The sequence below is a fragment of the Lissotriton helveticus genome, chromosome 7 (assembly GCF_964261635.1).
Source record: "Lissotriton helveticus chromosome 7, aLisHel1.1, whole genome shotgun sequence".
In the NCBI taxonomy this organism is placed as follows: domain Eukaryota; kingdom Metazoa; phylum Chordata; class Amphibia; order Caudata; family Salamandridae; genus Lissotriton; species Lissotriton helveticus.
The window spans coordinates 1,817,951,658-1,817,975,670 of NC_136068.1; the positions used below are offsets into that span (position 1 = coordinate 1,817,951,658).

The following is a 24,013-nucleotide window of genomic DNA, read 5'->3' on the forward strand; positions in this document are numbered from 1 at the left end:
AATGTAATCTAGCCTAGAGAAGACCTTGTGGGCCCCAGAGTAGAATGAGTAAGCCACATGGGCAGGATGGAGCCACCGCCAAACGTCAGTAAGCCCGATCGTGTCCATTCTGCGCGCCAATGCCGTCTCTGCAGCCACTGTGTGGAGGTTCCCAGATCTATCGCGTGCTATGTCCATCACGTCATTGAAATCACCTCCCACAATCTGTATTGTGTCCGCCGTGTCTAGCAGAATGGCCGAGACCTCCTGCATTGTTCGTGCTTGTAATTTGGGTGGAGCATATACCGACAGTAGAGTGTACCTGCGCCTTCTCCATGTCCCCTGTACCCCGGTAAACGAGCCCTGTGGGTCTGACCATGTACGTGTAACTGTGAAAGGTGCGGTTTTCCTAACTAGTATTGCCGTGCCCCGTGAATCCATGGTGTAACCCGCGTGTGCCAGAACTGTGTACTGCCCGCGCGCTAAAAAGGCACATCGGTTCCCCCTCAAATGTGTTTCCTGGAGGAAGACGATGTCAGGTGCCACTCGTTTAATATAAGCAGTGACCAGGCTCCTCTTAATTTTGGAACCCAGTCCGTTTACGTTCCAGGTCAGCGCCTTAACCCCGGCGCCTTCACCGTGGGGTGTAGCTAGTGTACTCGCCATTGTTCCACTTGAGGACTATCCAGTACTTGGCCCCAGGGCCGGGACGGTGGCAAGGGTATTCTTTCCCGAACATGCTGCTGCTGCTGTGTTTTAACGAACCTCCCCCCTCCCTCCCCAGCTCTCCCAACAACCCCAACGTGGGGTAACATGATAACAAAGCCCCATCCCGCTCCCCCCACCCCACCTCCCTCCCCTTCCAGTTGCATCCCCATGCGGGTCTCAACTATCCACGGGAGTAGGCCTGTCGCCCTCCCACACATCCCACCCTCAAGAAACCCCAACCAGTGCTAATAAACACAAAAAAACAGTACTAGGGGGAGTGCCAACTTGCTTGCTCTGCATCGCCGAGCCGTCATCCTTTCCCAGACCCAGTGCATCAGTGTTCACGAGTGTGAGTCTTGTGTGTCCATCTGTTCCTCACGACCTGTAGAGTCTTGCTCTAACTGTCGGATCTCTTTGGCCAGAGGGTGCAACGAGTCACTCCTAGTATTCTCCTCCTCTCCTCCGGATGCGCGGCCCTCCGATTCCTCCAGTTCTTCCTCCTCCGAGCGGATTCCATTCCTCAGGCAACCAAACCTCGAGCCTGCCACGGAGTCGGAGCCCGGTGACGCCGACCTGCCTCGCCTCCTTTCCTGCTGGTTGGTGGTCCTGTATGGAGTTTGCGGCGTCTTGCGCTGTGTCCTCTTCAATCTCCTCCTTGGCGGCTTCGGCCTCTCCCACGTCGGACGTTCCCGTAGTGACCGGTCTAACTCTGCCCGGCCCGCCGCCTCCCTACTATGCAGGATAGGCCGCTCCTCCAACCATTGCCAAGCATCGTCCGGGTGTGCAAAAAAGATGGATTTGTCCTGATAAATGACCTTGAGCTTGGCCGGGAAGAGGAGCATATACTGGATGTTAAGGGACCTCAGCTTCGCTTTCACGGCGTCAAAGGAGCGGCGTTGTTTGGAGACTTCCTGACTGTAGTCCGGGAAGATCATTATGGTGGCGTTTTCAAAGCGGATCTCACCCAGTGTCCTGGCCTCTCGCAATATCAGGTCTCGATCGGCGAAGTTCAGAAACCGGGCTATGACCGGTCTCGGTCTCGCACCCTCCGGTGGTTTGGCCAAGAGCGCCCTGTGCGCCCTCTCTATGATGAAACACGGGGAGAACCGCGCCGCAGGGAAGGTCTGTTTGAGCCAGTCAAGGAGGAAGGCGGCCATACTCCTTTCTTCAATCCCTTCTCTAAAGCCCACGAAGCGCAGGTTGTTCCGCCTGGACCTGTTCTCGGCATCGTCCACCTTCCACAAAAGTTGGCGGTGGGAGGCCTGGAGCTCTGCCATGTCCTTCCTTAGCTCAGCCACCGACTTCTCATTGTCTGTCAACCTTGTCTCAGTCTCCGTGACCCTGTCGGTTAAGTTACGAAAGTCCTGGCGTAGCAGCGTAACCTCAGATCCTACCTCCCCGATTTTGGTTTCCAAGGCCGCTCGTGAAGCTTGTATGTCCGTTCTAGACGCCTGAATGGCCTCCAGCAGCATGTCTGTATCATTGCGTGCTCCTGACTGCACGGGCCGTTGTTCCACCGCGGGTCGCGGAGCAGCGAAATTGTCCATCGGGCCTTGCCCCTTGGTCTTGGGTGCCGTTGCATTCTTACCCATAGCGGCGTTGGCTAGAGGCCAGGGGCTCCTGGGCTGAACTTGCCTCCCTCCGAGGTATCGCTGGGCTCGGTCGTGCACCGGGAACAGAGGCAGAGTGAAGCAGCGCCTCGACCGCGCAATGCCCCTGGGCGGCCCCTGAATATGGTCCTGAGAACCTCTGGGCCGGGGCCCGCGTACACTCCCCGTCCCGATGTGGAGCGCCGGGGCCGGGCTCTGGTCGCTGATTCACCCCGGCTGCACTACTGGCGGGGGCCCCGGCCTCACCCCTGTCCGCGCCGCGGGGACCAGGGGGGGTGCTCCTCAGCCTGTGCCACGTGCACGTCTCCCCCAGGAGTCTCCCTGTCGTAGGGTCGGATCACCAGGTTTGGACACAGGCAGGGTGGTGCCGCAGAAGTTCCAGTGGCCAACAAAAAGGGGGGTCGGCACAATTCAAGAAGGCTGAAGTTCCAGGGCAGGAGGAGCAGGGCTCCGCAGTCCGATGGCCGTCTCTCTGTGGGTCGTCAGTGCGCGGCCGCCATCTTGGTAAAGGCGGGCGCCGCCACCTAGACCAACCCCAACGCTAGGCCCAGAACAGGCGCGGTCCTCCTCACCTCGGCGCAAAGCTCACTGGCCCTCCGTCCCTGCTCCCAGGCACCGACTTTGCACCGCGTCGGAACCAGTGGGGGGATTTCGCCGTCTCTACCTCTCCCTCGCCACGTCGGTCGCCATCTTGAGTAGGTGGTCGGCGGTCTCCTCCGTCCTGCTCCCGCTGTCCGGCGGCGGCGGAGTGTGATCTTCCGCCGGTGGCCGAGCACCCGATCGAGCCTCGATCACCCGCAACTGCTATTCGCGGGAATTCCGGCACTCGGCGCGTTCCTCTTCCTCCCGTCTCCCAGGCCGTCAGGACGATCTCCGGGGCATTGAGGAGGCACCGTCACGCACAGCGGCCGGGCGGGGTTGGCTCCGTCTCGGAACAGCAGCAGCCCTCAGTAGGTGTCCAGGCACCAGGTCCACACTTCTGGTGCCGGTTCTGGGTCTTGGGGAATAGTGAATGCCGGATTATAAGCAGGCTCGGCCGGAGCTCTGTTCAGGCACGTCTAGTCGGCCATGTTGCTGGCCACGCCCCCCCAGGTACGCATGCTTGTTTCCTACCCAACTAGTGCAGAACCCCCATGTGTGTTTTCACTATTAGGTTTGCTCGCCCCATAGGTTAACATGGAGGAATGGCTGGGATTACTTCAAGCTGCTGTGGTAGCTTACAGTGGAGTAGCCTCGTGTTGTTTACTATCTCTGTATTCACAATGACAACAACTCTCTTGTGGTAAAGGTGGATTTGCCATTAATAGCCTAGAAATGCCACTTCTAGAAAGTCGGCATTTCTATGCGCTAAACTCTTTTGTGTGCCTTTTAGTTTAACTTCAGTCCACCCTTGAGGATGAGGGAGCAAATGTGTGCATTGACCAGAGACAGCCCCAAACACTGAGCATGCAACTGATCGACCATTTGAGGACTTGACTGGATAGATTGGGGGGAGAGGTTTTGACACTTGGCCTCTGAAAAGCCAGAACATGGCCCCAATAAAGATTAAGATCTGCATTCCAAGGCCTAATGGCAGATAGGACGTACATTTAAGGGAGACATCTGTGGTTCAAAGGGGAACCCTCTGACCACCCCGACTTCATAGGCACACTACAGTATAACTACTGGTGCCACACTTCAGCAGGGCAGAGATATACTTGTGTGGACGTGGGACCAGAGATCCTAGACTGTGTGGTGCACACTGCAAGAGGCATATGTTGTGCACAATAAGGAGACTGCCAATGGAAGGGACCAAGCACCCTCCCTGATTTGTGGCTGGCCTGGGTCGACCACCTGCTTCAGTGTGGCACCCTGAAGTGTGCTCTCCAAGGGCTAGTTGGCTGGCCCTCTGTTCTTTGTGGAGGTCAAAGGCCTCCTGTGAGGGACCTACACCATTTACAAGTTTGAGCTGGAGATGTCTATTCGTTTGACCTGGAGAGTCTTGCCCTCACAAGCACTACTTTGTCTGCTGGATCCTGACTACTGCGTGAAACTAAGTATTGTACCTTGAGACTGGATTGCCTGGTGCGGAGCCCCCAAACTGTGCCCGCATCTAAGGAGTGTGGCCCCTGCATCGTGGGGCCTCAGCACACACAAGCGCCATGTTGGTGGTGAGCGAATTCACTGATTGCAGGATTCAGCATGGCCTGCTTTATCGTCCGAGCCACATCTCTCTCATGCAACACACGGACTGTATGCTCATTGCACGCAGTGTCCGATTCACAGATTGTGTGACCCTTGGAGGAAGGGCGCATCCATAGTAGTGCCTCATTCTACCACGTGCCGTAATACTGAACTGACTGTGTGTTGGAATAGATTGTCTGGTGTGACTCATACCATCGCACACCAGACGTTTTCCCTTATTTCCATGGAGGTACGGAGAACCCGACTCCTGGTTCATGGTGACCTGAGTGTTTTGTGTGACTTGGATCAACATGAAACAGGGTTGTGGGGTGCAGGGACAGCTGAAATCCCCATTCAATGAGTGTTCTGTCTTGCACTGAGTGCGGCAAATCAACTGCCACCTCCTCACCTGGCCCAACAACTTCATGTTGCCTGGTAGTATTGCCGCAATCTGGCCTAGGTGGTGAGATTAGTTGACTGGGCTGAGGAACACTTCCGAGAGTGATTGGAAGCAAGTCGAGAGACTGGGAATCCCCGTGCCTTGCAGCACTGGGCTGGTACTGAAAGGCGAAAAGAGTGACCTCTTGATTGAACTGGGACAACCTCTTGCCATTCCCACATAACATGGGTGAACTTCCAGAGTGGTGGCCAACCCCCCCGCCCCTCCCACCCTTTGTCGACTGTTACCTGGTTACCCTGATAGCTACTCGAGCCTTATCCCCTGGTCCCCCGACTAAGTGTGACGCTGGCCTTAAACCGGTCTAGTAAGGGGTGGGGTTTATTGACTTACCTGTGGGTAGAGTGTTGGGGGGGTAACTGAGCGATGTGGGAGGGGCTGTGCCACTGGGTCCTCATTCATACTTTCAACGAACCTGCCGAATAGCATTGGCACGGTGTTACGTGCAAAGTGCATGTGGGTACAATTATGCTCCATACAGACTTGCTGATATCCAGGTGTGAGTCTGGGAGAGTGTGCCACATGAAAATAGCCTGCTAAAAGTTGCACTGTGCAGTGGTGTTGTTTTACTTGTGAGTTCATTACATAACAAATTCTCAGTTTTGACATTGGTTTTACCTGTGCGGCCTTGGCCCACGTTGCTGCTGAAAGGTGTCATAAATTCCTGTGTTTACACATTTATGATATCGTTGTGACCATGGGTGCACCCCAGACATGTGTGGCTTTTAATTCTGTCAATTGCCAGAGAGGGTCTAATTCTGACAACGTATCTCACCGCAGAAGGATGCTGGGGGGTTAAATAGGATTTTTCCCAAGTGTGCATATTACTGATGTCATTTTAAAACTGTTGCACCTAGTGCTGATAGTAATATTTCCAAGTGTGATTTATGACCAGAAATACATGATGTTCATGTTGTGTTAATCAATGTGTGTTAAATACAATCTTGTGTAAAGTTACTTTTGTAAAGCTCAGTGTATTTACTGTGTGAGAGTGCTGTGCCAATGCTTTACACACGCTCAGTGCTAAGTTACTCAAGGTTGAGCACAGGTTATAGAGTGAGTGTAATCACCTAACCCTGACAGGAGTGGTAGGTTCTGCCTGGCTTGGGCCCCACCTCGGCCTACCAGAAAATACCAGTTCCAACAGTTTTCAATATACAAAGGGTTGAAAAATCATGCTTGCTTTAGCCATGAGTTCAACCTGGCATATTTATGGGTAATGCTTAGGATTCGTACCTCAAGAAGAACCCTTTTTTTCTCTTGTTGCAAAACATGCCTGCCTCACTGGATCACTCGGGTGCAAGTCTAAGCCGAGCCACGCCCCCCACCCAGTGACCGCACCAATCCAGTGCCTGATGCAAACACTGGGATTGGTGGTTGGCTGAACAGCCACCTGTTAATGGTTAATAAAGAGGCATGACTTGTGCAGCTAGTTCTAGGTATAAGGGTGCATGTGTCAGCAGGTGAGAATATTAAGCACAATAAGCACTGGCACCTGCAAGAGCTGAACTCAGTGTGGTCTTGTTTCTTAGTAAGTAATAGAGGTATTCCTTTATATGGAGGTGAATCAGTCTTCATGGGAATTTTGAAAAAAGCATTCCACACCTCCTCACCGCCCTGAAGTGATTAACTGTACATGGTTCTGTAGCAAGAAACATCTGAGTGGTGCCAGGAAAGGACAGAGGGGCTTTGTTAGAAGGGTGAGAGACGAAATAACAATTCACAAACGGTCTGACCGAGCCAACAGAACCAGCAGGCCACATTCTCAAAATGGAGGAGCAGAGTTGAATTACTCTTGACTATAAACAGAGCACTGGTGGGTAACTTTCACGGATCAGGAAATGAATACTCACTGTTCTCAGAAAGGCTAGAAGCACTTACAGTAGTACTGAGGGCCTTGAACACTGACTGCAGGTCAGAAACACACGTATAATACACCTGGGTGCCTTTGACCTTGCCAGTAGGTCTGAAGCACACTTCCAATAAAAGCAAGCACTTTGCACACTGACAGCAGGTTAGAAGCGCACTTTTAGTAAACCTGAGTGTTCTGCACACTGACAGCAGTTCTTAAGCACGCTTGAAGTAACACTGAGCGCCCTGGATATGGACAGCAGGTCCAAAACACACACAGAAAAACTTAGGGCCTCAGACAATGACAGCAAGTCAGAAGCACACATATAGTAAAACTGAGTACTTTGGGCACTGCCAACTGGTCAGGAGAACACTTTTAGTAAAACTTAAGACCTTAGGCAATGACAACAGATCACCAACACATACATAGTACAAATGAGGCACCAGACATTGACAGCAGATCAGAAGCACCCTCACCGTAAAACAGAGGGCTCGGTCAATTGCAACAGACAAGAAGCACACTAATAGTAAATCTGAGGGCCTCAGACACTGACAGCATGTCAGAAGCACTCTTATATTAAACCTGAGGGCCTCAGACACTGACAGCATGTCAGAAGTACACTTATAGTACACCTGAGGGCCTCAGACACTGACAGCATGTCAGAAGTACTCTTATAGTAAAACTGAGGGCCTCAGACACTGACAGCAGGTCAGAAGCACACTTATTATAAACCTGAGGGCCTCAGACACTGACAGCAGCCCAGAAGTACTCTTATAGTAAAGCTGAGGGCCTCAGACACTGACAGCAGGTCAGAATCACACTTATAGTAAATCTGAGGGCCTCAGACACTGACAGCAGGTCAGAAGCACTCTTATAGTAAAACGTAGGACCTCAGACACTAACAGCTGGTCAGAAGCACACTTATAGTAAAACTGAGGGACTCAGACACTGACAGCATGTCAGAAGCACTCTTATAGTAAAACTGAGGGCCTCAGACACTGACAACAGGTCAGAAGCACACTTATAGTAAAACTGAGCGGCTCAGACACTGATAACAGACCAGCAACACACACATAGTAAACATGGGGTACCATACACTGACAGCAGACCAGAAGCACACTTATAGTAAAACTGAGGGCCTCAGACACTGACAGCAGGTCAGAAGCACACTTATAGTAAAACTGAGGGCCTCAGACACTGACAACAGGTCAGAAGCACACTTATAGTAAACCTGAGGGCCTGAGACACGGACAGCAGGTCAGAAGCACACTTATAGTAACACTGAGGGCCTCTGACACAGACAGCAGGTCAGAAGCACTCTTATAGTAAAACTGAGGGCCTCAGACACTGACAGCATAGCAAAATCACTCTTACAGTACAACTGAGGGCCTCAGACACTGACAGCAGGTTAGGAGCAAACTTATAGTAAAACTGAGGGCCTCAGACACTGACAGCATGTCAGAAGCACACTTATAGTAACCCTGAGGGCCTCAGACACTGACAGCAGGTCAGAAGCACACTTAAAGTAAGACTGAGGTACTCAGACACTGACAGAATGTCAGAAGCACTCTTATAGTAAAACTGAGGGCCTCAGACACTGACAGCATAGCAAAATCACTCTTACAGTACAACTGAGGGCCTCAGACACTGACAGCAGGTTAGGAGCAAACTTATAGTAAAACTGAGGGCCTCAGACACTGACAGCATGTCAGAAGCACACTTATAGTAACCCTGAGGGCCTCAGACACTGACAGCAGGTCAGAAGCACACTTAAAGTAAAACTGAGGTACTCAGACACTGACAGAATGTCAGAAGCACTCTTATAGTAAAGCTGAGGGCCTCAGACACTGACAGCATAACAAAATCACTCTTACAGTACAACTGAGGGCCTCAGACACTGACAGCAGGTTAGGAGCACACTTATAGTAAAACTGAGGTTCTCAGACACTGTCAGCATGTCAGAAGCACACTTATAGTAACCCAGAGGGCCTGAGACACTGACAGCAGGTCAGAAGCACACTTAAAGTAAAACTAAGCAGCTCAGACACTGATAACAGACCAGCAACACACACATAGTAAACATGGGGTACCAGACACTGACAGCAGACCAGAAGCACACTTATAGTAAAACTGAGGGCCGCAGACACTGACAGCAGGTCAGGAGCACACTTATAGTAAACCTGAGGGCCTCAGACACTGACCGCATAACAAAATCACTCTTACAGTACAACTGAGGGCCTCAGACACTGACAGCAGGTTAGGAGCACACTTATAGTAAAACTGAGGTTCTCAGACACTGTCAGCATGTCAGAAGCACACTTATAGTAACACTGACAGCAGGTCAGAAGCACACTTAAAGTACAACTAAGCGGCTCAGACACTGATAACAGACCAGCAACACACACATAGTAAACATGGGGTACCAGACACTGACAGCAGACCAGAAGCACACTTATAGTAAACCTGAGGGCCTCAGACACTGACAGCATGTCAGAAGCACACTTATAGTAACCCTGAGGGCCTGAGACACTGACAGCAGGTCAGAAGCACACTTAAAGTAAATCTGAGCGGCTCAGACACTGATAACAGACCAGCAACACACACATAGTAAACATGGGGTACCATACACTGACAGCAGACCAGAAGCACACTTATAGTAAAACTGAGTGGCTCAGAGACTGATAACAGACCAGCAACACACACATAGTAAACCTGAGGTACCAGACACTGGCAGCAGATCATAAACACTGTTGCCATAATTATTTGGACCTTAGCCACTGGCAACAGGTGAGAAGCACACGTGTAGCAAAACTGAGGCTGTCAGGCAGGGACAGCAGGTACAATGCACACCTAATAGCAAAATGGATTGCCTAGGACACTCAGCACAGATAAGAAGCACACTTACAGTAGAACAGAGTGCCTTGGACATTGATAAAATAACAGAAGGACACTTAAAGTAAAACCCTGTGCCTTAGACACTGACAACTGACCAGAAGCACAATTAATAGTACAACTGAAGGACCCACACCGACAGTAGTACAATTACTATATAAGTGAGAGCCTCAACCTCTGCCAGCAGGCCAGAAGTGCACTTATAGTAAAACTGAAGACCTCAGACCCTGACACCAGTCCAGAAGCACGTGTATGGTAAACCTGGGGTACCAGATGGTAACAAGACAAAATATCGAATTCAAAATATAGAATTACCAATATATCGAAGTCAAAGTATAGAATGGACAGAATATAGTGGTGAAAAATATCGAAATGAAGGTAAGTAATTTAATATTGAATAGTAATTTTTACCCCTACGCTATCCAACGCTTTCCCTACTGTTGCACTCTCTGGAGTAGGAATAGTAATTTTTACCCCTACGCTATCCAACGCTTTCCCTACTGTTGCACTCACTGGAGTGGCAATAGTAAATGTTATATTTATTATTTCATTAAATTTAAATTACTTTTAAGACATTTAAAAAAAATCGATATTTTGACTAACTATATTTTTTAAAACGATATTTTTGATTCGATATTTTTGTACTTACCTGTTTGTAGATAGGAATTCGATATTTTTGCATTCTATATTTTTTCTTCGATATTTTGGTAATTCTATATTTATGAATTCGATATTATGTCAGTGATCTATACCAGACACTTACAGCAGGCCATAAGGATATGTAGTTTAAAAGTGAGAGCCATAGACAGAAAGCCAGAAGCAAAGACATGGTAAAACTGAGGGCCTTAGACTGAGGTAGCAGCCTTCGAGCTCGTATATAGTAAAACTAATGACTTCATATACCGGTGGCAAGCTAGAGGCACACATAGTGGAATTGACATACGGGAAACAGACACCAAGCCAGAAGCACACTTATAGTAAAGCAGAGTTCCTCGGACAATGGCAGAAGGTCAGATGCACACTCATAGTAAAACTGAGGTTATCAGACACTGACAGCAGGCCAGAAGAACACTTACAGTAAAACTGAAGACCTCAGACCCTGACACCAGTACAGATGCACACTCATAGTAAAACTGAGGTTATCAGACACTGACAGCAGGCCAGAAGGACACTTACAGTAAAACTGAAGACCTCAGACCCTGCCACCAGTACAGATGCACACTCATAGTAAAACTGAGGTTATCAGACACTGACAGCAGGCCAGAAGAACACTTACAGTAAAACTGAAGACCTCAGACCCTGACACCAGTACAGATGCACACTCATAGTAAAACTGAGGTTATCAGACACTGACAGCAGGCCAGAAGAACACTTACAGTAAAACTGAAGACCTCAGACCCTGACACTCGTACAGATGCACACTCATAGTAAAACTGAGGTTATCAGACACTGACAGCAGGCCAGAAGAACACTTACAGTAAAACTGAAGACCTCAGACCCTGACACCAGTTCAGATGCACACTCATAGTAAAACTGAGGTTATCAGACAATGACAGCAGGCCAGAAGAACACTTACAGTAAAACTGAAGACCTCAGACCCTGACACTAGTTCAGATGCACACTCATAGTAAAACTGAGGGTATCAGACACTGACAGCGGGATAGAAGCTGAAGTACCGCAAATCTGACATTACCTCCTCTTCCTGTCTTCCTCGCCACAGTAATTACCCATGAGCCTCCGGCTCCACACAGAACTCCAAGTAAAAAACAGCGCTCTAGTCTCCCTCTCCCTCCTCCAAGATGGCCCCCAGTGGCTCCAGCCAATCCCATAAAGGGACACAGAAGCACCAACACGACCTGTTCTTTTTTTCTGCACTTCTCCGAGTGCTGTGTTCCCTGCTGGTCAGGTGAGTGTTTGTTGTTGTTTCTTTGTTAGAAAAGGCTGGGGTCTTGCTTGAGCAGCCCCTTTTGGCCTTGGGTATTTCGGTGGGGGTTGTGTTATCGTTTTTATTGTTGTTCTGCATTCGATATGTTTCTTTCTTTGTATTTTTCATGCTTTTATCCCCCATTCGTTTACCTCCGCGCTCCATGTCCTGCTGTAGCGGACCGTGGGGGGCGTTGGTTTGCTTGTGCTCGGTCGCTTTGGACCTTGCACTATGTAGGGGCTCCTGTGGTCCTGCTGGGCGGGTTTTTCTTCCCCTCCGCTTCCCTTCTGCCGAGTCTGCGCACCGTCATCCGGTGAAGTTGTTCCTGTAGTGCTTTGTGTGGACTCGGCCGTGGGTTTTGGCTTTCGGCGCAACGCGCCGGTATGCATGCGATCTTTTTCTTTTGAAGGGCGTGTGTTCTGTTGATTGGGCCGGTTGCCTAGCAACCTCGGTTCCTTTCTTGCCGAACGTATGGTTTCACGTTTGCCTGTGTTTGTTCAAGTTTTGAATTGACATGGAGCGTGTCGCTTCTGCCATGCCTACTTTTGGTCCCTTCTCTATATCTTCTCCTTCTGGGATGGTGTTACCCTCTCTGGAGTTCTTGCAGAGCACGTTTGATTCTGCTGTGACTGCTGCTCTACGGATAAGGGGGCCGGTTCCTGCAATATGATGGGCCGGTGTGCTGGCGTTCCTGCTGTCGATTCGGACACTGGAGAGGGGGTTCCTGTTCTGAACGCTTTGTGCATGGGGCCGTTCTTACGTTGGTCCTTGGGCATATTCGCGAGCTTTTGGTGCTTCCTGTTTATGTATCTCCTCTTTCTGAACTCGATCGGACGCTGCAGGGGCTGTGTTCGACCTCATGGTCACTGGTTCGGATCCCGGCGGGTCCAGGGGAGAGGAGTTGGCCTAACGGCTAGGGCGCTCGTCCTCGGACCTGGGGATCTGGGTTCGAGTCTCGGTAACGTCGCCAAATACATAAATGTAAACCTCCTGTGATTCTGGACTAATCACTTGCAAAGTTATTCAGCGCCTGGACTCTGTCGGGTGATCCTGCGCTTCACGTTTGTTTTTCTGTCATGTTCTGTTGTGAATCAACGGTGCGCACTTTTGCGGCTGCGATTTTTCTGTCGGGCTGCTGCCTGTTCCTCTTGCTCGTTCCTGTCTTTGCTTGGAGATTTCATTCTCTGACTGCTTCTTGGATCGAAGGGGGGGTTGTTTCTTCTACTATGGAGATGTTTGGATGGCGTGTCCGCCTGCTGTCTGGTTTTCCTTTGATTCATTGGAGGCGGCGGCTTCTGCAGCTGGGTCGTCTGTCGCTGACAGGCGTCAGTTGTGGCTTCATTCCGGTTCGGCTGATGCTGCGCAGCGGCTTCTCCTGCTGAGGGTCCCTTGTTGGGTTATTTTTTGTTTGTTCCTCCTTTGTATGACATGGTGAGGTACACTGCGATGGGCCGTGGGCTCGTTGCTCCTGTGCGTACTGGTTGCTTCCGTGCCTGTGATTCCCCGACTTGCTTTTGGTCATTCTGGGTGGGGCCGTGCTGGTCAGCCTTTTTTGTGGGCGGGGGAGTAGCCTGGGTGCTCCTTCCTTTGGCGGTTTCCAGTTCTCTGGTGCTTCTGCCTCCTCCACTCCTGCTTCCGATTCGTGACTGGAGTGTTGGTCCGGTTGGGGGTCGCCTCACTTGATTCATGGACTCTTGGTGGATGACTGTGTCGGCCCGATGGGTTCTTCAAGTGTTTCGGCGGGTTTTCTTCTTGCCGTTAACTGGACTCCCCCGGACTGTTTCGGTTTCGCGCCTTGTCCCTGTGTCCCTCGTGGGAGGTTGGCACTTTTGAGGGCATCGATTCCCTGGTGCCCTCTCATGCGGTGATTCCTGTGCCCAGCGATCAGTGGTGGTGTGCGTGTCTTCCGTCCCATTTTTGTGTCCGCACGCACCGGGGTTCCTCGACCTGTGATGGTCCTGGAGTGGGTCGGTCCTTCGTCCCTCACCCCTGTTTCGAACGGGTTTCCCTGTGGTTGTTCCGTCCTCTGGTGTCTCTGGTCGGTTCCTGGCATCCTTGGACTTGGGAGGTGCTTGTCTGCTTGTGCCTGTTCGTCCCGTCTCTCTGCAGTTTCTCCGGTTTTTCGTCCTGCCTTTTGGACTCTGCTCTTCTGCCGGGGTCTTTCCTGCGATTCTGGCCCCTGTTTTTGGACACCTGCATGGGGATGGCGTTTGTATTTCTTCCTTTTCTGGTTGACGTTTTGCTTTCTGCTTCTTCTCTTTCTGAGGCGGAGTTGCATGTCCGGGGTGTATGCCATGTCCTGGGGCATCACGGTTTCCTCGTTACTGTGCCGATGTCCTCCCTGGTTCCTGCATGGGCCTTGACTTTCATTGGGCACTGTTCGAGACTCCTTTGGGGATGGTGTTACTGCCCCTCCCCGGATATTGTCCCTGATGTCTGCAGTTCGTTCTCTGTTGTTGTGGCATTTTCGTCCCGTGTACCTGTGGTTGGGGGTTCGGGGTCTGGTTCGGCGTCTTTTTGACGGGGCCGTAGGCTCACCTCCACGTATACCCGGTGGTATCGTGCATTTGTCGCTTTGGGACCCCTATTCCCTCGTTATGGGTGTTTTTGGTTCCTATATCGGAGGTTGTTCGGGTGGTCCTGGGTTGGTGGTTGGCCAAGGGTCTTCTGTCCTTAGGCCGCTTTTTTTTTCTAATTGTTCCCACCCGCGTGGTCACTGCCGCTGCCCGCCTGCTGGTATGGGGTGCTACTCTGGTGGATTCGACGACTCAGGGAGTTTGGCCTCTTTCTGGGTTATCATGTTCCTCCTCCTACGAGGTGCTGCTGACCGTTCTTTTGGGTCTGCTGGTTTCTCTGATCTTCTTCGGGGTCGTGTGGCTCCGGTCGACGGTTCTGGAAGTGCTGTCTTCTGTGGTCCTTCTTGGGGGGTGCAGGGTTCTCTCCCTCGGTTGCCTCTGCCTTCGGTTTTTGTGGTTGGGCAGGGGTGGCCCTAGCCTACCTGTCTGCCGTTTCCCTGCCTGTGGCGGATTGTCGGCACCGGGTGTTTTCCTTCCGTGGGGTCTTTTGTCCCTCACGCGGTTGCTGTTCAGGTGCTTGCGGGAGATGTTTGGCTGTCCGTTTGTGGACCTGTTTGCCTCCCGGTGCTGTGCCAGGCCCTCTGCTTCTGCATGTTTTTGACTTGCCGGGTTGCCTGGGGGGTGGACGCCCTGTCGTCCTTTTGGCCTGTTCTGTGCTTCCTGTTCCCGTTGGTCTTGCAAGGGATCGGGTACAGGGAGTCTTTCCTCCTTCTGCTTGCTCCGGGGTGGTGCTGTCATTCTTGATATCCCCCGTTGCTGGATTTGGTTGTGTCTACGGACTGGACGTTGCCGTTCGCGCCCTCTCTTCTGATGGTTCCTCTTCTTACTTTGCCTCTGTTCCGGTCCCTGGGTCTGCGGGCCTGGCTCTTGTGTGGGGATCGCTGTTGGATGCGGGTTGTTCTTTTGCGATTCCTGGCGTCGTGACGCTGTCTCAGGGGCCTTCTACTCTTGTGTCCTATGCTGAGCATTGTGTTGACTTTGCCTCTTGGTGTTGGTGTCACGGGTATGTCGTTGGTTTCTTTGGACCCTACACGCCTTCTGGATTTTGGATGATGGTTTACTTTTGGGCTTCTCCATTTCCACTCTCGGGGCTCGTTGGACCGCCTTTCGGGCATTCCGTGTCCTGCCTTTGGTGGGTTGGTTTGTCCTTTGCTGTTGCATTCCTTGCAGTCGGCTCCTTTCGGGCCTTTGGTGTCGGTGGTCGTGGAGTTCTTGACACTCACGGTGGTGTTTCTTGTGACTCTTGCCTCTGCCTGGCGTCTTGGTGTGCTGGATGCCTTCCTGCGGTCTGCTCCGATTTTGGTCCTTTGTCTGCTCGTGGGTTCTTGCGCCCTCGTCCTACAATTGTTCCTGCGGTGGTTTGATTTTCACCGTTCTGCTGGAGTGGTTCTTCGGTTTCTTTGTCCTGGTCCTTCCTCGACAGGGGATTGCCTTCTCCTCCTGTTGGATGTGCGTGGTGCTTGTTGGTTTCTTCATCTCGCACTTCTTCCTTTGGTGTGGTTGCCACTTTTCTTTGTCGTTTTGGTTTGGATCGCCTGGTCCTGTGGCCCTCGTTGTCCACTGTCGGTCGTGGGTTTCAGGGTGCCATGCTGTTGGCTTTTGGTTCTGTTTCTGACCTTCCCCCTCTTCCTGTTCGGGGTCGGTCCGCCAGTTCTGTTTAGGTATCATGGGTCTCTTTTTCGGATGTGTCCATGGTGGGTTTTTGCCGGGCTGACGCTTGGTCATCCCCGCTTGCTTTCATGTCCCTTTGTCACATTCGGCCTTGGGGGTGGAGGTTCTGTTTTCATTTGCCTCTTCTGTCCTTCGGCTGGGATTCCTTGAGGTGTATGTTTCTGTGGGATTTTTATACCTCTTGTGCTTGCAGGATGTTTCTCTGCATATTTCTGTGGAGTGTTTTCCTTGCATGAAGCTGATTGCTTTGGTATCGGCTCATGGGTAATTACTGTGGCGAGGAAGACAGGACGAGGAGGTAATGCCCCGGTTACTTACCGGTAATCTTCATTACTCCGAGTCCATGTCTTCCTCGCCACAGTATAGTTTCCCTTCCTTCCCGGCCCTGGTGGTGGCTTCATGTCTGCGGCTTGGTTCTTCAGGTCGTGTTGGTGCTTCTGTGTCCCTTTATGGGATTGGCTGGAGCCACTGGGGGCCATCTTGGAGGAGGGAGAGGGAGACTAGAGCGCTGTTTTTTACTTGGAGTTCTGTGTGGAGCCGGAGGCTCATGGGTAATTACTGTGGCGAGGAAGACATGGACTCGGAGTAATGAAGATTACCGGTAAGTAACCGGGGCAGCATCACACACAAGCCATTTCTTTTTAAAGCTACTGAATTCGAAAGAGCGGTTGGAGGATTGTTGTAGATGTCAACATTTAGAAGCATTTAACACCATCGATGCGGTGCATTTTCCCGCTGTGTGCTGGAAAATAAAAAAAAACGCGGTTCATGACGAGGTCAGATCGTCATGAGTGTACAAGAGGTGTACTTCATGACGAGCAGAGCTCGTCATGAGCGTCGCAGGGGTTAAAAAGAAATGGCTCGTTCTTCTGAATAACACGAAAACTGATCACCGGCTGCCACGAGTGCACTCGCTTAAAATCAGCGCAGTAACTGTTCCGCGATGGTGAAAGTTTCATCGAATGACTCGAGCTGAAAGCAAACTTGAATCTTTACTCTTCCAGTCTCCTCCCACTGACATAATTGTCCTGAAAACGTGACATCTAAGTTACTTGAGAAGCACAAGTGCACCATTACACCCTCAGGTTACACCGTGCCTTAGCCCTGATGAAAATCCTGTGATTTCTCTTCGGGATTGGAAACACGTCGGCATTTTCCACCTTTTTTGGCCACAAAGGGCATTCAGAGAAGCTTTGGACCTCTGAAGAGGGTTTTCAAATTTAATGTACACCACAGAGTAGTATTCATCCTGTGTGGCAGCAGTCCCATAAATGTTGCCAAGTTGTAGGGCCCTATGGAATTGCTCTATATTACTTGCACTAACAATCTGCTGGTGTAATTTTGTATACTGTTTAAAGACTTGTATAATATTTATGATTGCACAGTTTTTGTCGCACACTAGTTTGAATTATGTATGCACTTTATATGTAGCACAGTTGTTGAGTATTAGATGTGTATTTAACTCAGGCATAAGCAAAATGTTCTTTAAAGGTGTCTAACATTATATATGATTGTGATTAAGACCCTTTAAGCGTAAGAACCTACAGCCTGATTCATGAAGCAAAATTGCACTCGCAAAGGGCAAGATTCTCAGAATCTTGCCTTTTGCGAGTGCAATTTTGGCATTTGGGATTCACAATCCCAAATGCAAAAATCGCTAATGAAGAATTAGCTAATATGCGAGGATTAGCAGTTAAGGAATCTCTATTAGAGATTCCTTAAATGCTATTCATGACACTTTCAAAAATTGCGATTTTGAAAATTTGGGCCGCTATTTACCGAGAGGTCAGACCTCTCGGTAAATAGCAAAAACTTAGAAAAATGCTTTTAAAAGCATTTTTCTAAGTTGCATGTTGCACACACACATGTCCTTTGGACATGTGTGTGCGCAACACCTGTTCAAATGTGCATTTTAGGGGTGCTACAGGGTGTCCTTTGGACACCCCTGGCACCCTTAAAATCGCTATCTTATTTGCGAGTAGTAAATTGCTACTCGCAAATAAGGGATACTCCCCATTCATTCCTATGGGCCTTTTGGCCCATAGGAATGAATGGGGAGTTAGTTATTCCTTTTTTTGCGAGTAGGAAATTTCTACTCGCAAATAGAGAACATGTAGGAATCGCTATTTATTTAGCAATTCCTACATGAATACCGTTTTGCGTGTCCTCAATAGCGAGTCGCTATGATTCGCTATTAGGGCCACGCAAAACGGCCCGTACATGAATCAGGCTGCTAAGGTCTTAGCTTTCATCCGCAGCTTGTAAATTGACAGCCAGGTTTTTCCTTTTCTTCTTTATTGTACTCATACGTCCGTACCTGGCGTCTGTTGTTTGGAAGAAAACCCCCCTTTAATTTTCCATAGTAAAACTGAGGGCCTCGGACACTGGCAGCAGATCATAACCACACTTTGTTAAATGTGGTTTCTGAATTTGCTCAAATGTGACAGGAATCCACTTACAAGTGCACGTCAAAGAGTTAAATACATGTGGAAATATACAATTTTATGACTCTATTCTCAAAACACAAAATAAATATAGATAAATACCAATAAGGTAGCCAAAAAATAAATATGGATACATACAGACAGAAATGTAAAAAAAAAAAAAGAAAAATACCATAAAACTGAGAGCTCTAACTAAAATTGAGGGCCCGTGGCACTAACAGCAAGGCAGACGGTGACAGATGTTTAAATTGAGGGTCTCTGATACTGCATTCATGGCTGAAACCCATTGATAATAAGATTGACGGCTTGGGATCCCTGCATCAGGAGCTGGCTAGGACCCATCAGACATGAAAAGACAGGGCCCTTGAACACTGACAGAAAGCCAGAATGTTGGCTACCGGGAAAAGTGACACCCGCAGACTAGTCTTCCCCCAGGTAATTAGCTTAGTATAAAAGAGTGAGCAAGGGAGTGTATGACCTCTTCCTGACTCCAAAGCACCACCGGAAGGGCTTATGTATAGCACATGTAGAATATTTGCCCATACTGGGTGCAGCAGGTAGGGCGGTGTTAGTCAGGTCTGATGTCTTGGACCAGGCCTGGGTGGGCATGCAGTGCCCAATGCGCTCCTCATCAGGCAGGGTTTCCACAGCTGTAATCGATTGCTTGCCTTCCTGGGGGAAAACCAAGAAAGTGAGGGCAGGATGTGGCAGGAGCACACACCGTTCTGAGGCCGCTTCGTAAAGAGCCAGAAGGTGCCGCAGCTTTCTGGGTCCTTTGCCCAAGGAGCTGATGTCTCCTAAAGAGGGCGGGGCGAGGGCCTGGTACTGGGGCTGCAGCGCATGTTGCCTGGAGTCTCCTCAATGGGCAATGAGCCCTCAGGGAATGATGGGCCTTTTCGACCTGTTGACTAGGACCATCTCTGGGAGTAGTAAATCACTGGTGGCTAGGCCTAAATCCCAGCCACAAAAAAGTGCAAAACAGCTGAGGATGTTGCCAGCCATACAGAGGTGTAGGGTGTGGGGGGGGGGGCACACACACAGCTAATACATCCAACAGTGAAGGCACTTCTGGGGGTCAAGGGCCTGAGGGGCCCCTTGCCAGTAAGTGACTAGAGGTGGACATGAGGCGTGAATTCAAGAACAGCGCCTGCTTATCCAGGAGACTGAGGAGCGCTTGGAATGCCATGAAGAATGCTGTGGGCACAGGTCCTGCGGACAGGGGTCCTAGGTTTTTGCTGAGGTTGTTCAGGGCCATGGGGCTAGGGGCCTTGTGGAGAAGTGTGGCTCAATGGTTAGAGCGGCAGACCCTGATGCAGAGGTCTGGCCCGGGACCAGGGTTCAATTCCCCGCCTCTGCGGTTCTTGGACTCAATTTCCAAGGACGTGATAATTCTTGCCTCGGTCCCACTCTGCAACTCTGGGCAAGAGCTTGCTTAATCTCCACAACGGGCCCAACAGCGCTAGGATGCCTGCCTTCACCTTGGGGGTGCCCAGGAGTGGACATTTCACAGGGAAAAGCCAGGAAGGGTTCCACAGCGTTATGCGTACAGCGCCAGGAAACCCCGGTTGGGGTATAAGTGCGCTTTACAAGTACAAATTAATTTCATTGTGTCAGGGGCGGTGGGCCTGTGTGCCAGAGGGGCAGGAACAGGGATCAGGTTTTCAGGGAGCTTGTATGGCTCGGGGGCCAAGTGCTGTAAAGGGGACCCCAGAGGTTTGTGCAGCCTGGTGGGGGATGGTACTTTGAGAGCACCAGGGGAGGCTGGCAGACTGGGGCACATGACGGGCCTCATTCACATAAGGCTCAGCAAGAGCAACAATTTGTGCATGATTGTGATGACCTGCACAGTCGAGTGGGGGAACTGTGAGCAGGACTGCATGTGAGGATTGTTCCAGTGAGGATGAGCTGGTCCTGGACTATGACGATGGCAGCGATGAGTGGGAAGAAGTTGAGCTGTGTGATGACGAAGATGTTGGAATGCCAGAGGTGAGGTCGTGAGGAAAGAGCCGGCAACAAGAGCAGAAGTCAAGTGCAGACAATGGGAAGGTCGTGGACACAGTGACATGGAGAAGCATTGGATGTCGCAAGGCGAAAGAGTACGCTGCCAGCCTGCCAGCAGGTAAAGGAGATTGGTGGGCAGTCTGGACACAGGGGACGCATGGATAGGAGTAAGACGTGCAGGTCTGTAGGTGTTGGGAAGGGTGTCATTGAAGATGGAGGAGTTCTTGTTAAAGGCATCTCACGAGTGGCAGCGAAGCCTAAACGGGAAGGCAGCTGCATTTAGGTCTGGAGTAAAGGGGTTCAAACAGATGACACTGAAGGGCACAACATTGCCGGTGGGGATGAGAAGACTGAGGAGGACAAGCAGAAGAAAAGGTTACCATACATGGCTTAGCGATGCCCCTGGTGTCCAAACTCTCTGACAAGACAAAGAAAAGGTGCTGGAAACATGAGTATGTAGACATTTTACACAAGTATATACCGGAGAAAGAAGGGTCTAAGGAGGAAGAGTGGGAGTTGACAAGGAGGTCCATGATCCTGATCAACATGGAGAATTGGTTTTCTGCATTTCTAATCTATGCCAATATTTATTGTGAGAGGCACACTGACAGGGAGATTGTGTTGTTCAAATATATGGGCATCATCAGAAAGACCCAAATGCACTTTGGGGGTTATGCGTGGCTTAGCTACAATGAGTAGATTCGGGCGAGGGTGAGCATTAATCCTGATAAGCCTTGGGACAAGGTGGATTCAGAGTTGTGGATGCATTGTTTAACTTGAGCCGGTGGATGCGGGTGGGGAGCACCGGTGCTTTTTGTTTGGGGACTGGAAGTTATTTGTTCCACATCAGATATTCCCTGTGAGAAAACAGGGAAAAAACACAAAAATTGAAAAGACGCACGATGGTAAAAACGGGGAAAAAACACCCCAAAGGGAGAAAGCAGATACTTGCATGAGTTAGATAAAGGCGTAGGGAGTGCCTGGCCATGGATTAAAGAGGTTGATGTTTAATTGCAGCTGCAGACTTCTGAGCAAGAGCTTTGGGCACCGGCACTCTTTTATTTACAAACTAAGCACCAAGTGGATGTGGTCTACTTAATCCATGGCCTCTAAACTTGCTGCGAGTGGCCTGTCCATTACTTATTGGTCTTTTCAGCCCTGTCCCTCTACACCAGGAGCGGATTATGCACCAAAACCAACTGGACCCATCCCTGGGGCATGCTGGAACTTCAGCAAGGGGTTTTGCCCCCGACACCCATGCAAATTCAAACAAGATATTCCAAGAGCGGGAGCAGGCACACATCATGCAGTGTTTAACGCTGGCCATCCCCTCGGAACAATGGCAGGCGACTAGAGGAAGGGGACAACAGGGTCAGCCTGGGTTTAAGGGGCACTAAATCAATTAAGGTGGAGGCCTTTGTACTTTGGCTCTCCATGTACCCGGACAGAGCAGCCTTGCGATTGGAATGGGGTTTCACTGAGGGTTTCCGGGTTGGGTACCAGGATCCTAGGGGTCATAGGTGAGTGGACAGAAGTCGACTACAGAACTACAGGAGTTGTTGGTGGCGAAATTGGACATATAGTTGGCTGACAGTAGCGTAGCGGGCTTGTTCTTTGGCTGGCTCCTGAAAGATTCGATCATCTCACCACTGGGTGTGGTACCTAAGACGGGAGTGTGGGAATTTAGGATTATTCACTACTTGTCTTGGCCAGAGGGTGTTTCGGTAAATTACTTCATTGCAGAGTACAACACCAGTGTGCTGTATGCCTCAGTGGACGATGCCATTTGCCTGGTGAGACAGTGTGGCAGGGGGCCGAACTTGCGAAATGTGACATCAAATCTGCGTTTTGGCTGCTGCCAATACACCCTGCTGATTTTTCTTTGTTAGGTATGCAATTAAGAGGTGCCATTTATGTGGACAAGGTCTTGCCTATGGGTTGTGCCATTTCGTGTGCGTTGTGTGAGACCTTTAGCACATTCTTGCAATCGGTTTTCACCAAGGAAAGAGGCCATCAGGAGAAGTCTCACTATTTGGATGACTTCTTGATTGTTGACAGAAAAGCCTCTGGGGATTGTTGTCATTTGAGTCTTTGGCTCAGGCTTTTGGGGTGCCTTTGGCTCCCGAGAAGACAGAGGGTCGTAGTGCAGTCTTGACATTCCCGGGCAACGAGTTAGACACTGTGGACCAGGTGTTGAGGCTGGCATGGGTGAAGGTGCTGAAGATCTAGGGTTTCCTGTTGGAGGTGATTAAGGAACAGAGGATTGAGTTGAGGGCAGTGCAGAAGCTGCTCAGGTTTCAAAATTTCTCATGCAGAGTGGTGACAGCAGGTCAGACTTTTTTCAGATCTCTCAGCATGGTATGTCGGGCAGTGTCACAACATCACAAGGTGCAAATTTATTTGGCTGTCGACTGACCTTTGCATATAGAAGACTTTCTTGTCCGACTTCAATGGAGTGTCAATGCGTTTGTTTTTATAAGAACACAGTGCGGCAGGTCAAAGTTTTTTCTGATGCAGCAGGTGCTCTGGGCTTTGGTCTGTTCTAGGATGGGATGTGGTTTGTGGTGTGTGGAGCAATGGCTGACCCACTGATTGAGTCACGGACGTAGTATCCCTTTCCTTGAGTTTTTCCCTTTGTTGGTGGCATTGTCAGTGTGGAGCAGTGAATTGACAAACAGGATGGTGTTGTTCCATGTAAACAACATGACATGGTTGACTTGGTGAACAGACACAAAGCGAGAGACTTGAGCGGGTTGAGACTGCTGCGGAGATTCATTTTCTGGTTTGTCTGCATCTGAATCTTGTGTTCAGGGCTAAGCAAATTCCTGGTGCCAACAATGATATGGCAGACTCATTATCTCGTTCGAGTGGCATCACTTCCGCAGGCCGGTGACAGGAGCAGAAGTCAAGATGCTGTTGGTTAGTTGGGCCTGGGGGAAGTGAGAGCAGTGGGTTTGGTCGAGACGTTGTTGACTAAATCTACCAGTAGGAGCACCCGGCTCGCATGAAGCAAGTTTGGGAAGTTTGATGGATGGTCACCACAGCAATTGATGCAAGATCATCAGCAAATTGAAAAGAGAGTGTTGCATTTTGCTTTGTTATGCATTGAAAGAGATTTATCACCCATGGACCATCGCAGGCAAGTAGGCTGGTATTTCATTGTATGGCAAACTGTACTGGGGATTTGATCCCGCCAGGGATGAGATACTGGGTCATGTTCTCAAAGAGTGAGGCAGAGAGATGGGTGCGGGGGGTCAGCATTGCGAGAGGCGATTACATCTAAGTTATTGCGGGATTTGTTGGAAGTGTTACCAGCTTACTGTTACAGTCATTTTGGATTTGTTTTTGAGCTTTTTTGTGTCTGTTCTTTTGGGGTCTGCGCGCGAGTTGGGGGTGTTGCGTGACAAAATGTGCCTGGATTAAGGGTGAATGGGTATTTGGCTCTGACAATCCAAGATGGATCAAACAGGCAGAGAAAAATGGGTATGACTGTGTGAGGGGGGTAGTCTTTAGGTCTGTCCTGTGTGGGAATGGTGCCGATTTTAGATTTAGCCCTGTTATGGGCAGCAGGTGGTATTTTGTCATGAAGAGGGCAGTTGGGTTACTGCTTTCCAATTGTTAGCTGTGCTGCACATGGATTGCATAGGCTTGGTAAAGATCCGGACGGTTTTGACATGCATTCCTTTAGGATTGGGGTGGCAACTGCAGCCATGTGCTTTGGGTGATCTTAGGATCA

At 50.1% G+C, this 24,013-nt stretch overlaps 1 protein-coding gene across 1 annotated transcript in view; it reads right to left on the minus strand.

The window, feature by feature from the left end:
- The window catches only part of LOC144770800 (phospholipase A2 inhibitor and Ly6/PLAUR domain-containing protein-like), a 172,299-nt gene that overhangs the window by 14,437 nt on the left and 133,849 nt on the right, over positions 1-24,013 (minus strand). The window lies entirely within an intron of this gene.